We start from the raw sequence: 23,648 nt of genomic DNA, 5'->3' as shown, positions 1-23,648 counted from the left end.
TGCAACTCTTTTCTTACTCTTTGATCATTTTTGCTTCATCGACACCTCATTATCAATTTGTACCTATAGAATACTAAATCCACCAATTAAAACAGAAATATAAATTTAATCCATAAAAAAATCCACGTAAACGTAAACGTTGAGTGTTATTTCTACACTCCGCTGTATCTTTTGTATCTAGTGTTCTTGCTGTTGTCTGGTTATGCGTACTAAAGTCCTAGTGTTGTATTTCGTGTTTTTAAGAACGTTGTTGCGAATGCACTTTTGCGCATGTTTTTTTACATGTACGTTTGTGCATGTCCATTTGAGCGAGTGTGTTTGTGCATGTTTGTTGATTTGTATTAATGTCATAGGATTGTAGTTTGTGTTTTCATGAACCTTTTTGCGAATGCACTTTTGCGTGAGTACTTTTGTGCATGATTTTGGACTTTTACTTATGTGCGTGTCTTTTGTAGCGAGTGTTTTTTGTAAACGTTTCTTGATGCGCATTCGTGTCCTCGAACTGTAGCGGGTATTTTCATGATCGCTTTTGGAATCCAATTTTGACCATGTTCGAGTCCGAATTTGGAAATTTGACATTAGACAGGAATTGTAGCCAGCTGAAATAGGTTTCTAATGCCGCCTGAACCAGTTGATTTGTAGTCCGGATGAGAAAGTTATGCTCGACTTCGTGGACACTACCGAAGATGTTGAGGGATCCTCTCTTCTAATTTGATTTTATTTTCCTAATTGCAACTCTTTTCTTACTCTTTGATCATTTTTGCTTCATGGACACCTCATTATCAATTTGTACCTATAGAATACTAAATCCACCAATTAAAACAGAAATTTAAATTTAATCCATAAAAAAATCCACGTAAACGTAAACGTTGAGTGTTATTTCTACACTCCGCTGTATCTTTTGTATCTAGTGTTCTTGCTGTTGTTGGTTATGCGTATTAAAGTCCTAGTGTTGTATTTCGTGTTTTTAAGAACGTTGTTGCGAATGCACTTTTGCGCATGTTTTTTTACATGTACGTTTGTGCATGTCCATTTGAGCGAGTGTGTTTGTGCATGTTTGTTGATTTGTATTAATGTCCTAGGATTGTAGTTTGTGTTTTCATGAACCTTTTTGCGAATGCACTTTTGCGTGAGTACTTTTGTGCATGATTTTTTACTTTTACTTATGTGCGTGTTGTTTGTAGCCAGTGTTTTTTGTAAACGTTTCTTGATGCGCATTCGTGTCCTCGAACTGTAGCGGGTATTTTCATGATCGCTTTTGGAATCCAATTTTTACCATGTTCGAGTCCGAATTTGGAAATTTGACATTAGACAGGAATTGTAGCCTGCTGAAATAGCTTTCTAATGCCGCCGGAGCCAGTTGATTTGGAGTCCGGATGAGAAATTTATGCTCGACTTCGTGGACACTACCGAAGATGTTGAGGGATCCTCTCTTCTAATTTGATTTTATTTTCCTAATTGCAACTCTTTTCTTACTCTTTGATCATTTTTGCTTCATGGACACCTCATTATCAATTTGTACCTATAGAATACTAAATCCACCAATTAAAACAGAAATATAAATTTAATCCAAAAAAAAATACACGTAAACGTAAACGTTGAGTGTTATTTCTACACTCCGCTGTATCTTTTGTATCTAGTGTTTTTGCTGTTGTCTGGTTATGCGTATTAAAGTCCTAGTGTTGTATTTCGTGTTTTTAAGATTGTTGTTGCGAATGCACTTTTCCGCATGTTTTTATACATGTACGTTTGTGCATGTCCATTTGAGCGAGTGTGTTTGTGCATGTTTGTTGATTTGTATTAATGTCCTAGGATTGTAGTTTGAGTTTTCATGAACCTTTTTGCGAATGCACTTTTGCGTGAGTACTTTTGTGCATGATTTTGTACTTTTACTTATGTGCGTGTCTGATGCGATCTCTTGAGTATCATAAGATTTCTTTACTGACGTAAGAAAACTCTTCTTTATTATTTCTCTTCATTATAAAACCCTAGCACAAGACGACTATTTAAATATAAGAAAACCCTAGAATCCTAATCTAGCTAGGAAACATAATTACCTATACTAATAAAATACTTAATAATTCCCTAATCACTACTACTCACGCCATATATTAATCTAAATATACTAATCTAATCTAATTATCAATAAACTACTAATTAAAATAATACTTAAATAATATATTAAATAATAAAATACTAACTAACGAATAAATATACGATATATTTAAATATATATCGTATCAAACCACCCCTCTTGAAATGAACCTTGTCTCAAGGTTCGAGTCAATTTGGTCCCTCTCTTTTGCGTTTCACCTATGTTTGACTTCATCGACTTGCTTCCCGATTAACTCCGATTCCGAAAAACACGATGAACGACCAAGCTTATTAACACATTGTTCATGCTGATCCAACAAAATTCCAAAGGCTACTTTTGCAAAAAATCTCAATCTTCTCAATCTCTCTCCCGATAAATCAATCTTCTCAATTGTCTTTTCAAATTTCATCTCCTTCACAATCAATATCATTCTTTTATTTTTCTCGATCGTCTTTACAGATCCGGGCTCATTCACAGTCACCAAATTTGATCGTCTCCTTTCTTTTGAATATCGTGGGACTCTTCTACTATCCACTGTAGTTCTTCGTTCTCTTCCTTAGTTAATTCCTCACCTTCGTCCCAAATTACCTCAAGTGAATTCGATAATTCATCTTTCGGCGAACTCACAAAAAATTGGGGTTCTTCGAAAAAAGTCATCGTCGTCTCCTCCTCTCCCTTCGGCGATAGGCTCGGCAGCTGCGGCGGGCGGTGTGGCTCTTTGAAAAATTCTCGTCATCCTCTTCCTCTTCCTCTGGCAATAGGCTCGACAGCTTTGGCAGCCGGTGGCGTTGGCGGTGATGGGCGGCGGTCCGTTCGGCTTTTGTGATGGCGTTGACGTCGTCCTTGACTTTGTTCGAGTAGTAATTTCTGAAAATCGATCCGTAATTTCTCTACGGATTTTTCCAAGCGCTCCAACCGTCTTGTTTCTGACATCATGATTTCACAAAGTTTTTGATGTGATCTCAACTTTGCTCCAGCGTAGCTTTGATATAATCGCTGCCTTGCTACGAAGCGTTGGTGTTAATCGCAACTTCGCTCTGATACCAATTGATGCGATCTCTTGTATTTCAGCTGGCTACAATTCCTGGCTAATATCAAATTTCCAAATTCGGACTCGAACATGTCAAAATTGGATTCCAAAAGCGAGCATGAAAATACCCGCTACAGTTCGAGGACACAAGCGCATCAAGAAACGTGCACCAAAAATACTCGCTGCAAAAAGATACGCACATAAGTAAAAGAACAAAATCATGCACAAAAGTACTCACGCAAAAGTGCATTCGCAAAAAGGTTCATGAAAATACAAACTACAATCATAGGACATTAATACAAATCAACAAACATGCACAAACACACTCGCTCAAATGGACATGCACAACGTACATGTAAAAAAAACATGCGCAAAAGTGCATTCGCAACAACGTTCTTAAAACACGAAATACAACACTAGGACTTTAATACGCATAACCAAACAACAGCAAGAACACTAGATACAAAAGATACAGTGGAGTGTAGAAATAACACTCAACGTTTACGTTTACGTGGATTTTTTTATGGATTAATTTATATTTCTGTTTTAATTGGTGGATTTAGTATTCTATAGGTACAAATTGATAATGAGGTGTCCATGAAGCAAAAATGATCAAAGAGTAAGAAAAGAGTTGCAATTAGGAAATAAAATCAAATTAGAAGAGAGGATCCCTCAACATCTTCGGTAGTGTCCACGAAGTCGAGCATAACTTTCTCATCCGGACTCCAAATCAACTGGTTCCGGCGGCATAAGAAAGCTATTTCAGCTGGCTACAATTCCTGTCTAATGTCAAATTTCCAAATTCGGACTCGAACATGGTCAAAATTGGATTCCAAAAGCGATCATGAAAATACCCGCTACAGTTCGAGGACACGAATGCGCATCAAGAAACGTGCACAAAATACTCGCTGCAAAAAGATACGCACATAAGTAAAAGAACAAAATCATGCACAAAAGTACTCACGCAAAAGTGCATTCGCAAAAAGGTTCATGAAAACACAAACTACAATCCTAGGACATTAATACAAATCAACAAACATGCACAAACACACACTCGCTCAAATGGACATGCACAAACGTACATGTAAAAAACATGCGCAAAAGTGCATTCGCAACAACGTTCTTAAAAACACGAAATACAACACTAGGACTTTAATACGCATAACCAAACAACAGCAAGAACACTAGATACAAAAGATACAGTGGAGTGTAGAAATAACACTCAACGTTTACGTTTACGTGGATTTTTTTATGGATTAATTTATATTTCTGTTTTAATTGGGGGATTTAGTATTCTATAGGTACAAATTGATAATGAGGTCCATGAAGCAAAAATGATCAAAGAGTAAGAAAAGAGTTGCAATTAGGAAAATAAAATCAAATTAGAAGAGAGGATCCCTCAACATCTTCGGTAGTGTCCACGAAGTCGAGCATAACTTTCTCATCCGGACTCCAAATCAACTGGTTCCGGCGGCATTAGAAAGCTATTTCAGCTGGCTACAATTCCTGTCTAATGTCAAATTTCCAAATTCGGACTCGAACATGGTCAAAATTGGATTCCAAAAGCGATCATGAAAATACCCGCTACAGTTCGAGGACACGAATGCGCATCAAGAAACGTGCACAAAAACACTCGCTGCAAAAAGATACGCACATAAGTAAAAGTACAAAATCATGCACAAAAGTACTCACGCAAAAGTGCATTCGCAAAAAGGTTCATGAAAACACAAACTACAATCCTAGACATTAATACAAATCAACAAACATGCACAAACACACTCGCTCAAATGGACATGCACAAACGTACATGTAAAAAAACATGCGCAAAAGTGCATCGCAACAACGTTCTTAAAAACACGAAATACAACACTAGGACTTTAATACGCATACCAAACAACAGCAAGAACACTAGATACAAAAGATACAGTGGAGTGTAGAAATAACACTCAACGTTTACGTTTACGTGATTTTTTTATGGATTAATTTATATTTCTGTTTTAATTGGTGGATTTAGTATTCTATAGTACAAATTGATAATGAGGTGTCCATGAAGCAAAAATGATCAAAGAGTAAGAAAGAGTTGCAATTAGGAAAATAAAATCAAATTAGAAGAGAGGATCCCTCAACATCTTCGGTAGTGTCCACGAAGTCGAGCATAACTTTCTCATCCGGACTCCAAATCAACTGGTTTCCGCGGCATTAGATGCTATTTCAGCTGGCTACAATTCCTGTCTAATGTCAAATTTCCAAATTCGGACTCGAACATGGTCAAAATTGATTCAAAAGCGATCATGAAAATACCCGCTACAGTTCGAGGACACGAATGCGCATCAAGAAACGTGCACAAAAACACTCGCTACAAAAGATACGCACATAAGTAAAAGTACAAAATCATGCACAAAAGTACTCACGCAAAAGTGCATTCGCAAAAAGGTTCATGAAAACACAAACTACAATCCTAGGACATTAATACAAATCAACAAACATGCACAAACACACTCGCTCAAATGGACATGCACAAACGTACATGTAAAAAAACATGCGCAAAAGTGCATTCGCAACAACGTTCTTAAAAACACGAATACAACACTAGGACTTTAATACGCATAACCAACACACAGCAAGAACACTAGATACAAAAGATACAGTGGAGTGTAGAAATAACACTCAACGTTTACGTTTACGTGGATTTTTTTATGGATTAATTTATATTTCTGTTTTAATTGGTGGATTAGTATTCTATAGGTACAAATTGATAATGAGGTGTCCATGAAGCAAAAATGATCAAAGAGTAAGAAAAGAGTTGCAATTAGGAAAATAAAATCAAATTAGAAGAGAGGATCCCTCAACATCTTCGGTAGTGTCCACGAAGTCGAGCATAACTTTCTCATCCGGACTCCAAATCAAATGGTTCCGGCGGCATTAGAAAGCTATTTCAGCTGGCTACAATTCCTGTCTAATGTCAAATTTCCAAATTCGGACTCGAACATGGTCAAAATTGGATTCCAAAAGCGATCATGAAAATACCCGCTACAGTTCGAGGACACGAATGCGCATCAAGAAACGTGCACAAAACACTCGCTACAAAAGATACGCACATAAGTAAAAGTACAAAATCATGCACAAAAGTACTCACGCAAAAGTGCATTCGCAAAAAGGTTCATGAAAACACAAACTACAATCCTAGGACATTAATACAAATCAACAAACATGCACAAACACACTCGCTCAAATGGACATGCACAAACGTACATGTAAAAAAACATGCGCAAAAGTGCATTCGCAACAACGTTCTTAAAAAAACACGAAATACAACACTAGACTTTAATACGCATAACCAAACAACAGCAAGAACACTAGATACAAAAGATACAGTGGAGTGTAGAAATAACACTCAACGTTTACGTTTACGTGGATTTTTTTATGGATTAATTTATATTTTGTTTTAATTGGTGGATTTAGTATTCTATTCTACAAATTGATAATGAGGTGTCCATGAAGCAAAAATGATCAAAGAGTAAGAAAAGAGTTGCAATTAGGAAAATAAAATCAAATTAGAAGAGAGGATCCCTCAACATCTTCGGTAGTGTCCACGAAGTCGAGCATAACTTTCTCATCCGGACTCCAAATCAACTGGTTCCAGCGGCATTAGAAAGCTATTTCAGCTGGCTACAATTCCTCTAATGTCAAATTTCCAAATTCGGACTCGAACATGGTCAAAATTTGATTCCAAAAGCGATCATGAAAATACCGCTACAGTTCGAGGACACGAATGCGCATCAAGAAACGTGCACAAAAACACTCGCTACAAAAGATACGCACATAAGTAAAAGTACAAAATCATGCACAAAAGTACTCACGCAAAAGTGCATTCGCAAAAAGGTTCATGAAAACACAAACTACAATCCTAGGACATTAATACAAATCAACAAACATGCACAAACACACTCGCTCAAATGGACATGCACAAACGTACATGTAAAAAAACATGCGCAAAAGTGCATTCGCAACAACGTTCTTAAAAACACGAAATACAACACTAGGACTTTAATACGCATAACCAACAACAGCAGCTAGAACACAAGATACTAAAGATACAGTGGAGTGTAGAAATAACACTCAACTTTTACGTTTACGTGGATTTTTTTTATGGATTAATTTATATTTCTGTTTTAATTGGTGGATTTAGTATTCTATAGGTACAAATTGATAATGAGGTGTCCATGAAGCAAAAATGATCAAAGAGTAAGAAAAGAGTTGCAATTAGGAAAATAAAATCAAATTAGAAGAAGGATCCCTCAACATCTTCGGTAGTGTCCACGAAGTCGAGCATAACTTTCTCATCCGGACTCCAAATCAACTGGTTCCGCGGCATTAGAAAGCTATTTCAGCTGGCTACAATTCCTGTCTAATGTCAAATTTCCAAATTCGGACTCGAACATGGTCAAAATTTGATTCCAAAAGCGATCATGAAAATACCCGCTACAGTTCGAGGACACGAATGCGCATCAAGAAACGTGCACAAAAACACTCGCTACAAAAAGATACGCACATAAGTAAAAGTACAAAATCATGCACAAAAGTACTCACGCAAACTGCATTCGCAAAAAGGTTCATGAAAACACAAACTACAATCCTAGGACATTAATACAAATCAACAAACATGCACAAACACACTCGCGCTCAAATGGACATGCACAAACGTACATGTAAAAAAACATGCGCAAAAGTGCATTCGCAACAACGTTCTTAAAAACACGAAATACAACACTAGGACTTTAATACGCATAACCAAACAACAGCAAGAACACTAGATACAAAAGATACAGTGGAGTGTAGAAATAACACTCAACGTTTACGTTTACGTGGATTTTTTTATGGATTAATTTATATTTCTGTTTTAATTGGTGGATTTAGTATTCTATAGTACAAATTGATAATGAGGTGTCCATGAAGCAAAAATGATCAAAGAGTAAGAAAAGAGTTGCAATTAGGAAAATAAAATCAAATTAGAAGAGAGGATCCCTCAACATCTTCGGTAGTGTCCACGAAGTCGAGCATAACTTTCTCATCCGGACTCCAAATCAACTGGTTCCGGCGGCATTAGAAAGCTATTTCAGCTGGCTACAATTCCTGTCTAATGTCAAATTTCCAAATTCGGACTCGAACATGGTCAAAATTTGATTCCAAAAGCGATCATGAAAATACCCGCTACAGTTCGAGGACACGAATGCGCATCAAGAAACGTGCACAAAAACACTCGCTACAAAAGATACGCACATAAGTAAAAGTACAAAATCATGCACAAAGTACTCACGCAAAAGTGCATTCGCAAAAAGGTTCATGAAAACACAAACTACAATCCTAGGACATTAATACAAATCAACAAACATGCACAAACACACTCGCTCAAATGGACATGCACAAACGTACATGTAAAAAAACATGCGCAAAAGTGCATTCGCAACAACGTTCTTAAAAAACACGAAATACAACACTAGGACTTTATACGCATACCAAACAACAGCAAGAACACAAGATACAAAAGATACAGTGGAGTGTAGAAATAACACTCAACGTTTACGTTTACGTGGATTTTTTTATGGATTAATTTATATTTCTGTTTTAATTGGTGGATTTAGTATTCTATAGGTACAAATTGATAATGAGGTGTCCATGAAGCAAAAATGATCAAAGAGTAAGAAAAGAGTTGCAATTAGGAAAATAAAATCAAATTAGAAGAGAGGATCCCTCAACATCTTCGGTAGTGTCCACGAAGTCGAGCATAACTTTCTCATCCGGACTCCAAATCAACTGGTTCCGGCGGCATTAGAAAGCTATTTCAGCTGGCTACAATTCCTGTCTAATGTCAAATTTCCAAATTCGGACTCGAACATGGTCAAAATTGGATTCCAAAAGCGATCATGAAAATACCCGCTACAGTTCGAGGACACGAATGCGCATCAGAAACGTGCACAAAAACACTCGCTGCAAAAGATACGCACATAAGTAAAAGTACAAAATCATGCACAAAATACTCACGCAAAAGTGCATTCGCAAAAAGGTTCATGAAAACACAAACTACAATCCTAGGACATTAATACAAATCACAAACATGCACAAACACACTCGCTCAAATGGACATGCACAAACGTACATGTAAAAAAACATGCGCAAAAGTGCATTCGCAACAACGTTCTTAAAAACACGAAATACAACACTAGGACTTTATACGCATAACCAAACAACAGCAAGAACACTAGATACAAAAGATACAGTGGAGTGTAGAAATAACACTCAAACGTTTACGTTTACGTGGATTTTTTTATGGATTAATTTATATTTCTGTTTTAATTGGTGGATTTAGTATTCTATAGTACAAATTGATAATGAGGTGTCCATGAAGCAAAAATGATCAAAGAGTAAGAAAAGAGTTGCAATTAGGAAAATAAAATCAATTAGAAGAGAGGATCCCTCACATCTTCGGTAGTGTCCACGAAGTCGAGCATAACTTTCTCATCCACTCCAAATCAACTGGTTCCGGCGGCATAAGAAAGCTATTTCAGCTGGCTACAATTCCTGTCTAATGTCAAATTTCCAAATTCGGACTCGAACATGGTCAAAATTGGATTCCAAAAGCGATCATGAAAATACCCGCTACAGTTCGAGGACACGAATGCGCATCAAGAAACGTGCACAAAAACACTCGCTGCAAAAGATACGCACATAAGTAAAAGTACAAAATCATGCACAAAATACTCACGCAAAAGTGCATTCGCAAAAAGTTCATGAAAACACAAACTACAATCCTAGGACATTAATACAAATCAACAAACATGCACAAACACACTCGCTCAAATGGACATGCACAAACGTACATGTAAAAAAACACATGCGCAAAAGTGCATTCGCAACAACGTTCTTAAAAACACGAATACAACACTAGGACTTTAATACGCATAACCAAACAACAGCAAGAACACTAGATACAAAAGATACAGTGGAGTGTAGAAATAACACTCAACGTTTACGTTTACGTGATTTTTTTATGGATTAATTTATATTTCTGTTTTAATTGGTGGATTTAGTATTCTATAGGTACAAATTGATAATGAGGTGTCCATGAAGCAAAAATGATCAAAGAGTAAGAAAAGAGTTGCAATTAGGAAAATAAAATCAAATTAGAAGAGAGGATCCCTCAACATCTTCGGTAGTGTCCACGAAGTCGAGCATAACTTTCTCATCCGGACTCCAAATCAACTGGTTCCGGCGGCATTAGAAAGCTATTTCAGCTGGCTACAATTCCTGTCTAATGTCAAATTTCCAAATTCGGACTCGAACATGGTCAAAATTGGATTCCAAAAGCGATCATGAAAATACCCGCTACAGTTCGAGGACACGAATGCGCATCAAGAAACGTGCACAAAAACACTCGCTGCAAAAAGATACGCACATAAGTAAAAGTACAAAATCATGCACAAAAGTACTCACGCAAAAGTGCATTCGCAAAAAGGATCATGAAAACACAAACTACAATCCTAGGACATTAATACAAATCAACAAACATGCACAAACACACTCGCTCAAATGGACATGCACAAACGTACATGTAAAAAAACATGCGCAAAAGTGCATTCGCAACAACGTTCTTAAAAAACACGAAATACAACACTAGGACTTTAATACGCATAACCAAACAACAGCAAGAACACTAGATACAAAAGATACAGTGGAGTGTAGAAATAACACTCAACGTTTACGTTTACGTGGATTTTTTTATGGATTATTTATATTTCTGTTTTAATTGGTGGATTTAGTATTCTATAGGTACAAATTGATAATGAGGTGTCCATGAAGCAAAAATGATCAAAGAGTAAGAAAAGAGTTGCAATTAGGAAAATAAAATCAAATTAGAAGAGAGGATCCCTCAACATCTTCGGTAGTGTCCACGAAGTCGAGCATAACTTTCTCATCCCGACTCCAAATCAACTGTTTCCGGCGGCATTAGAAAGCTATTTCAGCTGGCTACAATTCCTGTCTAATGTCAAATTTCCAAATTCGGACTCGAACATGGTCAAAATTGGATTCAAAAGCGATCATGAAAATACCCGCTACAGTTCGAGGACACGAATGCGCATCAAGAAACGTGCACAAAAACACTCGCTACAAAAGATACGCACATAAGTAAAAGTACAAAATCATGCACAAAAGTACTCACGCAAACGGCATTCGCAAAAAGGTCATGAAAACACAAACTACAATCCTAGGACATTAATACAAATCAACAAACATGCACAAACACACTCGCTCAAATGGACATGCACAAACGTACATGTAAAAAAACATGCGCAAAAGTGCATTCGCAACAACGTTCTAAAAACACGAAATACAACACTAGGACTTTAATACGCATAACCAAACAACAGCAAGAACACTAGATACAAAAGATACAGTGGAGTGTAGAAATAACACTCAACGTTTACGTTTACGTGGATTTTTTATGGATTAATTTATATTTCTGTTTAATTGGTGGATTTAGTATTCTATAGTACAAATTGATAATGAGGTGTCCATGAAGCAAAAATGATCAAAGAGTAAGAAAAGAGTTGCAATTAGGAAAATAAAATCAAATTAGAAGAGAGGATCCCTCACATCTTCGGTAGTGTCCACAAGTCGAGCATAACTTTCTCATCCGGACTCCAAATCAACTGGTTCCGGCGGCATTAGAAAGCTATTTCAGCTGGCTACAATTCCTGTCTAATGTCAAATTTCCAAATTCGGACTCGAACATGGTCAAATTTGATTCAAAAGCGATCATGAAAATACCCGCTACAGTTCGAGGACACGAATGCGCATCAAGAAACGTGCACAAAAACACTCGCTGCAAAAAGATACGCACATAAGTAAAAGTACAAAATCATGCACAAAAGTACTCACGCAAAAGTGCATTCGCAAAAAGGTTCATGAAAACACAAACTACAATCCTAGGACATTAATACAAATCAACAAACATGCACAAACACACTCGCTCAATGGACATGCACAAACGTACATGTAAAAAAACATGCGCAAAAGTGCATTCGCAACAACGTTCTTAAAAACACGAATACAACACTAGGACTTTAATACGCATACCCAAACAACAGCAAAACACTAGATACAAAAGATACAGTGAGTGTAGAAATAACACTCAACGTTTACGTTTACGTGGATTTTTTTATGGATTAATTTATATTTCTGTTTTAATTGGTGGATTTAGTATTCTATTCTACAAATTGATAATGAGGTGTCCATGAAGCAAAAATGATCAAAGAGTAAGAAAAGAGTTGCAATTAGGAAAATAAAATCAAATTAGAAGAGAGGATCCCTCAACATCTTCGGTAGTGTCCACGAAGTCGAGCATAACTTTCTCATCCGACTCCAAATCAACTGGTTCCAGCGGCATTAGAAAGCTATTTCAGCTGGCTACAATTCCTGTCTAATGTCAAATTTCCAAATTCGGACTCGAACATGGTCAAAATTGGATTCCAAAAGCGATCATGAAAATACCCGCTACAGTTCGAGGACACGAATGCGCATCAAGAAACGTGCACAAAAACACTCGCTACAAAAGATACGCACATAAGTAAAAGTACAAATCATGCACAAAAGTACTCACGCAAAAGTGCATTCGCAAAAAGGTTCATGAAAACACAAACTACAATCCTAGGACATTAATACAAATCAACAAACATGCACAAACACACTCGCTCAAATGGACATGCACAAACGTACATGTAAAAAAACATGCGCAAAAGTGCATTCGCAACAACGTTCTTAAAAACACGAATACAACACTAGGACTTTAATACGCATAACCAAACAACAGCAAGAACACTAGATACAAAAGATACAGTGGAGTGTAGAAATAACACTCAACGTTTACGTTTACGTGGATTTTTTTATGGATTAATTTATATTTCTGTTTTAATTGGTGGATTTAGTATTCTATAGGTACAAATTGATAATGAGGTGTCCATGAAGCAAAAATGATCAAAGAGTAAGAAAAGAGTTGCAATTAGGAAAATAAAATCAAATTAGAAGAGAGGATCCCTCAACATCTTCGGTAGTGTCCACGAAGTCGAGCATAACTTTCTCATCCGGACTCCAAATCAACTGGTTCCGGCGGCATTAGAAAGCTATTTCAGCTGGCTACAATTCCTGTCTAATGTCAAATTTCCAAATTCGGACTCGAACATGGTCAAAATTGGATTCCAAAAGCGATCATGAAAATACCCGCTACAGTTCGAGGACACGAATGCGCATCAAGAAACGTGCACAAAAACACTCGCTACAAAAGATACGCACATAAGTAAAAGTACAAAATCATGCACAAAAGTACTCACGCAAAAGTGCATTCGCAAAAAGGTTCATGAAAACACAAACTACAATCCTAGGACATTAATACAAATCAACAAACATGCACAAACACACTCGCTCAAATGGACATGCACAAACGTACATGTAAAAAAACATGCGCAAAAGTGCATTCGCAACAACGTTCTTAAAAACACGAAATACAACACTAGGACTTTAATACGCATAACCAAACAACAGCAAGAACACTAGATACAAAAGATACAGTGGAGTGTAGAAATAACACTCAACGTTTACGTTTACGTGGATTTTTTTATGGATTAATTTATATTTCTGTTTTAATTGGTGGATTTAGTATTCTATAGGTACAAATTGATAATGAGGTGTCCATGAAGCAAAAATGATCAAAGAGTAAGAAAAGAGTTGCAATTAGGAAAATAAAATCAAATTAGAAGAGAGGATCCCTCAACATCTTCGGTAGTGTCCACGAAGTCGAGCATAACTTTCTCATCCGGACTCCAAATCAACTGGTTCCGGCGGCATTAGAAAGCTATTTCAGCTGGCTACAATTCCTGTCTAATGTCAAATTTCCAAATTCGGACTCGAACATGGTCAAAATTGGATTCCAAAAGCGATCATGAAAATACCCGCTACAGTTCGAGGACACGAATGCGCATCAAGAAACGTGCACAAAAACACTCGCTACAAAAGATACGCACATAAGTAAAAGTACAAAATCATGCACAAAAGTACTCACGCAAAAGTGCATTCGCAAAAAGGTTCATGAAAACACAAACTACAATCCTAGGACATTAATACAAATCAACAAACATGCACAAACACACTCGCTCAAATGGACATGCACAAACGTACATGTAAAAAAACATGCGCAAAAGTGCATTCGCAACAACGTTCTTAAAAACACGAAATACAACACTAGGACTTTAATACGCATAACCAAACAACAGCAAGAACACTAGATACAAAAGATACAGTGGAGTGTAGAAATAACACTCAACGTTTACGTTTACGCGGATTTTTTTATGGATTAATTTATATTTCTGTTTTATTGGTGGATTTAGTATTCTATAGGTACAAATTGATAATGAGGTGTCCATGAAGCAAAAATGATCAAAGAGTAAGAAAAGAGTTGCAATTAGGAAAATAAAATCAAATTAGAAGAGAGGATCCCTCAACATCTTCGGTAGTGTCCACGAAGTCGAGCATAACTTTCTCATCCGGACTCCAAATCAACTGGTTCCGGCGGCATTAGAAAGCTATTTCAGCTGGCTACAATTCCTGTCTAATGTCAAATTTCCAAATTCGGACTCGAACATGGTCAAAATTTGATTCCAAAAGCGATCATGAAAATACCCGCTACAGTTCGAGGACACGAATGCGCATCAAGAAACGTGCACAAAAACACTCGCTACAAAAGATACGCACATAAGTAAAAGTACAAAATCATGCACAAAAGTACTCACGCAAAAGTGCATTCGCAAAAAGTTCATGAAAACACAAACTACAATCCTAGGACATTAATACAAATCAACAAACATGCACAAACACACTCGCTCAAATGGACATGCACAAACGTACATGTAAAAAAACATGCGCAAAAGTGCATTCGCAACAACGTTCTTAAAAACACGAATACAACACTAGGACTTTAATACGCATAACCAAACAACAGCAAAACACTAGATACAAAAGATACAGTGGAGTGTAGAAATAACACTCAACGTTTACGTTTACGTGGATTTTTTTATGGATTAATTTATATTTCTGTTTTAATTGGTGGATTTAGTATTCTATAGGTACAAATTGATAATGAGGTGTCCATGAAGCAAAAATGATCAAAGAGTAAGAAAAGAGTTGCAATTAGGAAAATAAAATCAAATTAGAAGAGAGGATCCCTCAACATCTTCGGTAGTGTCCACGAAGTCGAGCATAACTTTCTCATCCGGACTCCAAATCAACTGGTTCCGGCGGCATTAGAAAGCTATTTCAGCTGGCTACAATTCCTGTCTAATGTCAAATTTCCAAATTCGGACTCGAACATGGTCAAAATTGGATTCCAAAAGCGATCATGAAAATACCCGCTACAGTTCGAGGACACGAATGCGCATCAAGAAACGTGCACAAAAACACTCGCTGCAAAAAGATACGCACATAAGTAAAAGTACAAAATCATGCACAAAAGTACTCACGCAAAAGTGCATTCGCAAAAAGGTTCATGAAAACACAAACTACAATCCTAGGACATTAATACAAATCAACAAACATGCACAAACACACTCGCTCAAATGGACATGCACAAACGTACATGTAAAAAAACATGCGCAAAAGTGCATTCGCAACAACGTTCTTAAAAACACGAAATACAACACTAGGACTTTAATACGCATAACCAAACAACAGCAAGAACACTAGATACAAAAGATACAGTGGAGTGTAGAAATAACACTCAACGTTTACGTTTACGTGGATTTTTTATGGATTAATTTATATTTCTGTTTTAATTGGTGGATTTAGTATTCTATAGGTACAAATTGATAATGAGGTGTCCATGAAGCAAAAATGATCAAAGAGTAAGAAAAGAGTTGCAATTAGGAAAATAAAATCAAATTAGAAGAGAGGATCCCTCAACATCTTCGGTAGTGTCCACGAAGTCGAGCATAACTTTCTCATCCGGACTCCAAATCAACTGGTTCCGGCGGCATTAGAAAGCTATTTCAGCTGGCTACAATTCCTGTCTAATGTCAAATTTCCAAATTCGGACTCGAACATGGTCAAAATTGGATTCCAAAAGCGATCATGAAAATACCCGCTACAGTTCGAGGACACGAATGCGCATCAAGAAACGTGCACAAAAACACTCGCTACAAAAGATACGCACATAAGTAAAAGTACAAAATCATGCACAAAAGTACTCACGCAAAAGTGCATTCGCAAAAAGGTTCATGAAAACACAAACTACAATCCTAGGACATTAATACAAATCAACAAACATGCACAAACACACTCGCTCAAATGGACATGCACAAACGTACATGTAAAAAAACATGCGCAAAAGTGCATTCGCAACAACGTTCTTAAAAACACGAAATACAACACTAGGACTTTAATACGCATAACCAAACAACAGCAAGAACACTAGATACAAAAGATACAGTGGAGTGTAGAAATAACACTCAACGTTTACGTTTACGTGGATTTTTTTATGGATTAATTTATATTTCTGTTTAATTGGTGGATTTAGTATTCTATAGGTACAAATTGATAATGAGGTGTCCATGAAGCAAAAATGATCAAAGAGTAAGAAAAGAGTTGCAATTAGGAAAATAAAATCAAATTAGAAGAGAGGATCCCTCAACATCTTCGGTAGTGTCCACGAAGTCGAGCATAACTTTCTCATCCGGACTCCAAATCAACTGGTTCCGGCGGCATTAGAAAGCTATTTCAGCTGGCTACAATTCCTGTCTAATGTCAAATTTCCAAATTCGGACTCGAACATGGTCAAAATTGGATTCCAAAAGCGATCATGAAAATACCCGCTACAGTTCGAGGACACGAATGCGCATCAAGAAACGTGCACAAAAACACTCGCTACAAAAGATACGCACATAAGTAAAAGTACAAAATCATGCACAAAAGTACTCACGCAAAAGTGCATTCGCAAAAAGGTTCATGAAAACACAAACTACAATCCTAGGACATTAATACAAATCAACAAACATGCACAAACACACTCGCTCAAATGGACATGCACAAACGTACATGTAAAAAAACATGCGCAAAAGTGCATTCGCAACAACGTTCTTAAAAACACGAAATACAACACTAGGACTTTAATACGCATAACCAAACAACAGCAAGAACACTAGATACAAAAGATACAGTGGAGTGTAGAAATAACACTCAACGTTTACGTTTACGTGGATTTTTTGATGGATTAATTTATATTTCTGTTTTAATTGGTGGATTTAGTATTCTATAGGTACAAATTGATAATGAGGTGTCCATGAAGCAAAAATGATCAAAGAGTAAGAAAAGAGTTGCAATTAGGAAAATAAAATCAAATTAGAAGAGAGGATCCCTCAACATCTTCGGTAGTGTCCACGAAGTCGAGCATAACTTTCTCATCCGGACTCCAAATCAACTGGTTCCGGCGGCATTAGAAAGCTATTTCAGCTGGCTACAATTCCTGTCTAATGTCAAATTTCCAAATTCGGACTCGAACATGGTCAAAATTGATTCCAAAAGCGATCATGAAAATACCCGCTACAGTTCGAGGACACGAATGCGCATCAAGAAACGTGCACAAAAACACTCGCTACAAAAGATACGCACATAAGTAAAAGTACAAAATCATGCACAAAAGTACTCACGCAAAAGTGCATTCGCAAAAAGGTTCATGAAAACACAAACTACAATCCTAGGACATTAATACAAATCAACAAACATGCACAAACACACTCGCTCAAATGGACATGCACAAACGTACATGTAAAAAAACATGCGCAAAAGTGCATTCGCAACAACGTTCTTAAAAACACGAAATACAACACTAGGACTTTAATACGCATAACCAAACAACAGCAAGAACACTAGATACAAAAGATACAGTGGAGTGTAGAAATAACACTCAACGTTTACGTTTACGTGATTTTTTTATGGATTAATTTATATTTCTGTTTTAATTGGTGGATTTAGTATTCTATAGGTACAAATTGATAATGAGGTGTCCATGAAGCAAAAATGATCAAAGAGTAAGAAAAGAGTTGCAATTAGGAAAATAAAATCAAATTAGAAGAGAGGATCCCTCAACATCTTCGTAGTGTCCACGAAGTCGAGCATAACTTTCTCATCCGGACTCCAAATCAACTGGTTCCGGCGGCATTAGAAAGCTATTTCAGCTGGCTACAATTCCTGTCTAATGTCAAATTTCCAAATTCGGACTCGAACATGGTCAAAATTGGATTCCAAAAGCGATCATGAAAATACCCGCTACAGTTCGAGGACACGAATGCGCATCAAGAAACGTGCACAAAAACACTCGCTACAAAAGATACGCACATAAGTAAAAGTACAAAATCATGCACAAAAGTACTCACGCAAAAGTGCATTCGCAAAAAGGTTCATGAAAACACAAACTACAATCCTAGGACATTAATACAAATCAACAAACATGCACAAACACACTCGCTCAAATGGACATGCACAAACGTACATGTAAAAAAACATGCGCAAAAGTGCATTCGCAACAACGTTCTTAAAAACACGAAATACAACACTAGGACTTTAATACGCATAACCAAACAACAGCAAGAACACTAGATACAAAAGATACAGTGGAGTGTAGAAATAACACTCAACGTTTACGTTTACGTGGATTTTTTTATGGATTAATTTATATTTCTGTTTTAATTGGTGGATTTAGTATTCTATAGGTACAAATTGATAATGAGGTGTCCATGAAGCAAAAATGATCAAAGAGTAAGAAAAGAGTTGCAATTAGGAAAATAAAATCAAATTAGAAGAGAGGATCCCTCAACATCTTCGGTAGTGTCCACGAAGTCGAGCATAACTTTCTCATCCGGACTCCAAATCAACTGGTTCCGGCGGCATTAGAAAGCTATTTCAGCTGGCTACAATTCCTGTCTAATGTCAAATTTCCAAATTCGGACTCGAACATGGTCAAAATTGGATTCCAAAAGCGATCATGAAAATACCCGCTACAGTTCGAGGACACGAATGCGCATCAAGAAACGTGCACAAAAACACTCGCTACAAAAGATACGCACATAAGTAAAAGTACAAAATCATGCACAAAAGTACTCACGCAAAAGTGCATTCGCAAAAAGGATCATGAAAACACAAACTACAATCCTAGGACATTAATACAAATCAACAAACATGCACAAACACACTCGCTCAAATGGACATGCACAAACGTACATGTAAAAAAACATGCGCAAAAGTGCATTCGCAACAACGTTCTTAAAAACACGAAATACAACACTAGGACTTTAATACGCATAACCAAACAACAGCAAGAACACTAGATACAAAAGATACAGTGGAGTGTAGAAATAACACTCAACGTTTACGTTTACGTGGATTTTTATATGGATTAATTTATATTTCTGTTTTAATTGGTGGATTTAGTATTCTATAGGTACAAATTGATAATGAGGTGTCCATGAAGCAAAAATGATCAAAGAGTAAGAAAAGAGTTGCAATTAGGAAAATAAAATCAAATTAGAAGAGAGGATCCCTCAACATCTTCGGTAGTGTCCACGAAGTCGAGCATAACTTTCTCATCCGGACTCCAAATCAACTGGTTCCGGCGGCATTAGAAAGCTATTTCAGCTGGCTACAATTCCTGTCTAATGTCAAATTTCCAAATTCGGACTCGAACATGGTCAAAATTGATTCCAAAAGCGATCATGAAAATACCCGCTACAGTTCGAGGACACGAATGCGCATCAAGAAACGTGCACAAAAACACTCGCTACAAAAGATACGCACATAAGTAAAAGTACAAAATCATGCACAAAAGTACTCACGCAAAAGTGCATTCGCAAAAAGGTTCATGAAAACACAAACTACAATCCTAGGACATTAATACAAATCAACAAACATGCACAAACACACTCGCTCAAATGGACATGCACAAACGTACATGTAAAAAAACATGCGCAAAAGTGCATTCGCAACAACGTTCTTAAAAACACGAAATACAACACTAGGACTTTAATACGCATAACCAAACAACAGCAAAACACTAGATACAAAAGATACAGTGGAGTGTAGAAATAACACTCAACGTTTACGTTTACGTGGATTTTTTTATGGATTAATTTATATTTCTGTTTTAATTGGTGGATTTAGTATTCTATAGGTACAAATTGATAATGAGGTGTCCATGAAGCAAAAATGATCAAAGAGTAAGAAAAGAGTTGCAATTAGGAAAATAAAATCAAATTAGAAGAGAGGATCCCTCAACATCTTCGGTAGTGTCCACGAAGTCGAGCATAACTTTCTCATCCGGACTCCAAATCAACTGGTTCCGGCGGCATTAGAAAGCTATTTCAGCTGGCTACAATTCCTGTCTAATGTCAAATTTCCAAATTCGGACTCGAACATGGTCAAAATTGGATTCCAAAAGCGATCATGAAAATACCCGCTACAGTTCGAGGACACGAATGCGCATCAAGAAACGTGCACAAAAACACTCGCTACAAAAGATACGCACATAAGTAAAAGTACAAAATCATGCACAAAAGTACTCACGCAAAAGTGCATTCGCAAAAAGGTTCATGAAAACACAAACTACAATCCTAGGACATTAATACAAATCAACAAACATGCACAAACACACTCGCTCAAATGGACATGCACAAACGTACATGTAAAAAAACATGCGCAAAAGTGCATTCGCAACAACGTTCTTAAAAACACGAAATACAACACTAGGACTTTAATACGCATAACCAAACAACAGCAAGAACACTAGATACAAAAGATACAGTGGAGTGTAGAAATAACACTCAACGTTTACGTTTACGTGGATTTTTTTATGGATTTTTATTTATGTTTTAATTGGTGGATTTAGTATTCTATAGGTACAAATTGATAATGAGGTGTCCATGAAGCAAAAATGATCAAAGAGTAAGAAAAGAGTTGCAATTAGGAAAATAAAATCAATTAGAAGAGAGGATCCCTCAACATCTTCGCATCAAGAAACGTGCACAAAAACACTCGCTACACATAACGCAAATAAGTAAAAGTACAAAATCATGCACAAAAGTACTCACGCAAAAGTGCATTCGCAAAAAGGTTCATGAAAACACAAACTACAATCCTAGGACATTAATACAAATCAACAAACATGCACAAACACACTCGCTCAAATGGACATGCACAAACGTACATGTAAAAAAACATGCGCAAAAGTGCATTCGCAACAACGTTCTTAAAAACACGAAATACAACACTAGGACTTTAATACGCATAACCAAACAACAGCAAGAACACAAGATACAAAAGATACAGTGGAGTGTAGAAATAACACTCAACGTTTACGTTTACGTGGATTTTTTTATGGATTAATTTATATTTCTGTTTTAATTGGTGGATTTAGTATTCTATAGGTACAAATTGATAATTAGGTGTCCATGAAGCAAAAATGATCAAAGAGTAAGAAAAGAGTTGCAATTAGGAAAATAAAATCAAATTAGAAGAGAGGATCCCTCAACATCTTCGGTAGTGTCCACGAAGTCGAGCATAACTTTCTCATCCGGACTCCAAATCAACTGGTTCCGGCGGCATTAGAAAGCTATTTCAGCTGGCTACAATTCCTGTCTAATGTCAAATTTCCAAATTCGGACTCGAACATGGTCAAAATTGGATTCCAAAAGCGATCATGAAAATACCCGCTACAGTTCGAGGACACGAATGCGCATCAAGAAACGTGCACAAAAACACTCGCTACAAAAGATACGCACATAAGTAAAAGTACAAAATCATGCACAAAAGTACTCACGCAAAAGTGCATTCGCAAAAAGGATCATGAAAACACAAACTACAATCCTAGGACATTAATACAAATCAACAAACATGCACAAACACACTCGCTCAAATGGACATGCACAAACGTACATGTAAAAAAACATGCGCAAAAGTGCATTCGCAACAACGTTCTTAAAAACACGAAATACAACACTAGGACTTTAATACGCATAACCAAACAACAGCAAGAACACAAGATACAAAAGATACAGTGGAGTGTAGAAATAACACTCAACGTTTACGTTTACGTGGATTTTTTTATGGATTAATTTATATTTCTGTTTTAATTGGTGGATTTAGTATTCTATAGGTACAAATTGATAATTAGGTGTCCATGAAGCAAAAATGATCAAAGAGTAAGAAAAGAGTTGCAATTAGGAAAATAAAATCAAATTAGAAGAGAGGATCCCTCAACATCTTCGGTAGTGTCCACGAAGTCGAGCATAACTTTCTCATCCGGACTCCAAATCAACTGGTTCCGGCGGCATTAGAAAGCTATTTCAGCTGGCTACAATTCCTGTCTAATGTCAAATTTCCAAATTCGGACTCGAACATGGTCAAAATTGGATTCCAAAAGCGATCATGAAAATACCCGCTACAGTTCGAGGACACGAATGCGCATCAAGAAACGTGCACAAAAACACTCGCTACAAAAGATACGCACATAAGTAAAAGTACAAAATCATGCACAAAAGTACTCACGCAAAAGTGCATTCGCAAAAAGGATCATGAAAACACAAACTACAATCCTAGGACATTAATACAAATCAACAAACATGCACAAACACACTCGCTCAAATGGACATGCACAAACGTACATGTAAAAAAACATGCGCAAAAGTGCATTCGCAACAACGTTCTTAAAAACACGAAATACAACACTAGGACTTTAATACGCATAACCAAACAACAGCAAAAACACAAGATACAAAAGATACAGTGGAGTGTAGAAATAACACTCAACGTTTACGTTTACGTGGATTTTTTTATGGATTAATTTATATTTCTGTTTTAATTGGTGGATTTAGTATTCTATAGGTACAAATTGATAATTAGGTGTCCATGAAGCAAAAATGATCAAAGAGTAAGAAAAGAGTTGCAATTAGGAAAATAAAATCAAATTAGAAGAGAGGATCCCTCAACATCTTCGGTAGTGTCCACGAAGTCGAGCATAACTTTCTCATCCGGACTCCAAATCAACTGGTTCCGGCGGCATTAGAAAGCTATTTCAGCTGGCTACAATTCCTGTCTAATGTCAAATTTCCAAATTCGGACTCGAACATGGTCAAAATTGGATTCCAAAAGCGATCATGAAAATACCCGCTACAGTTCGAGGACACGAATGCGCATCAAGAAACGTGCACAAAAACACTCGCTACAAAAAGATACGCACATAAGTAAAAGTACAAAATCATGCACAAAAGTACTCACGCAAAAGTGCATTCGCAAAAAGGATCATGAAAACACAAACTACAATCCTAGGACATTAATACAAATCAACAAACATGCACAAACACACTCGCTCAAATGGACATGCACAAACGTACATGTAAAAAAACATGCGCAAAAGTGCATTCGCAACAACGTTCT

This window comes from Erythranthe guttata, chromosome 13 (assembly GCF_056151865.1).
Source record: "Erythranthe guttata isolate IM_541 chromosome 13, IM_541, whole genome shotgun sequence".
Classification (NCBI taxonomy): domain Eukaryota; kingdom Viridiplantae; phylum Streptophyta; class Magnoliopsida; order Lamiales; family Phrymaceae; genus Erythranthe; species Erythranthe guttata.
Note: the sequence above shows the minus strand (reverse complement) of the source record.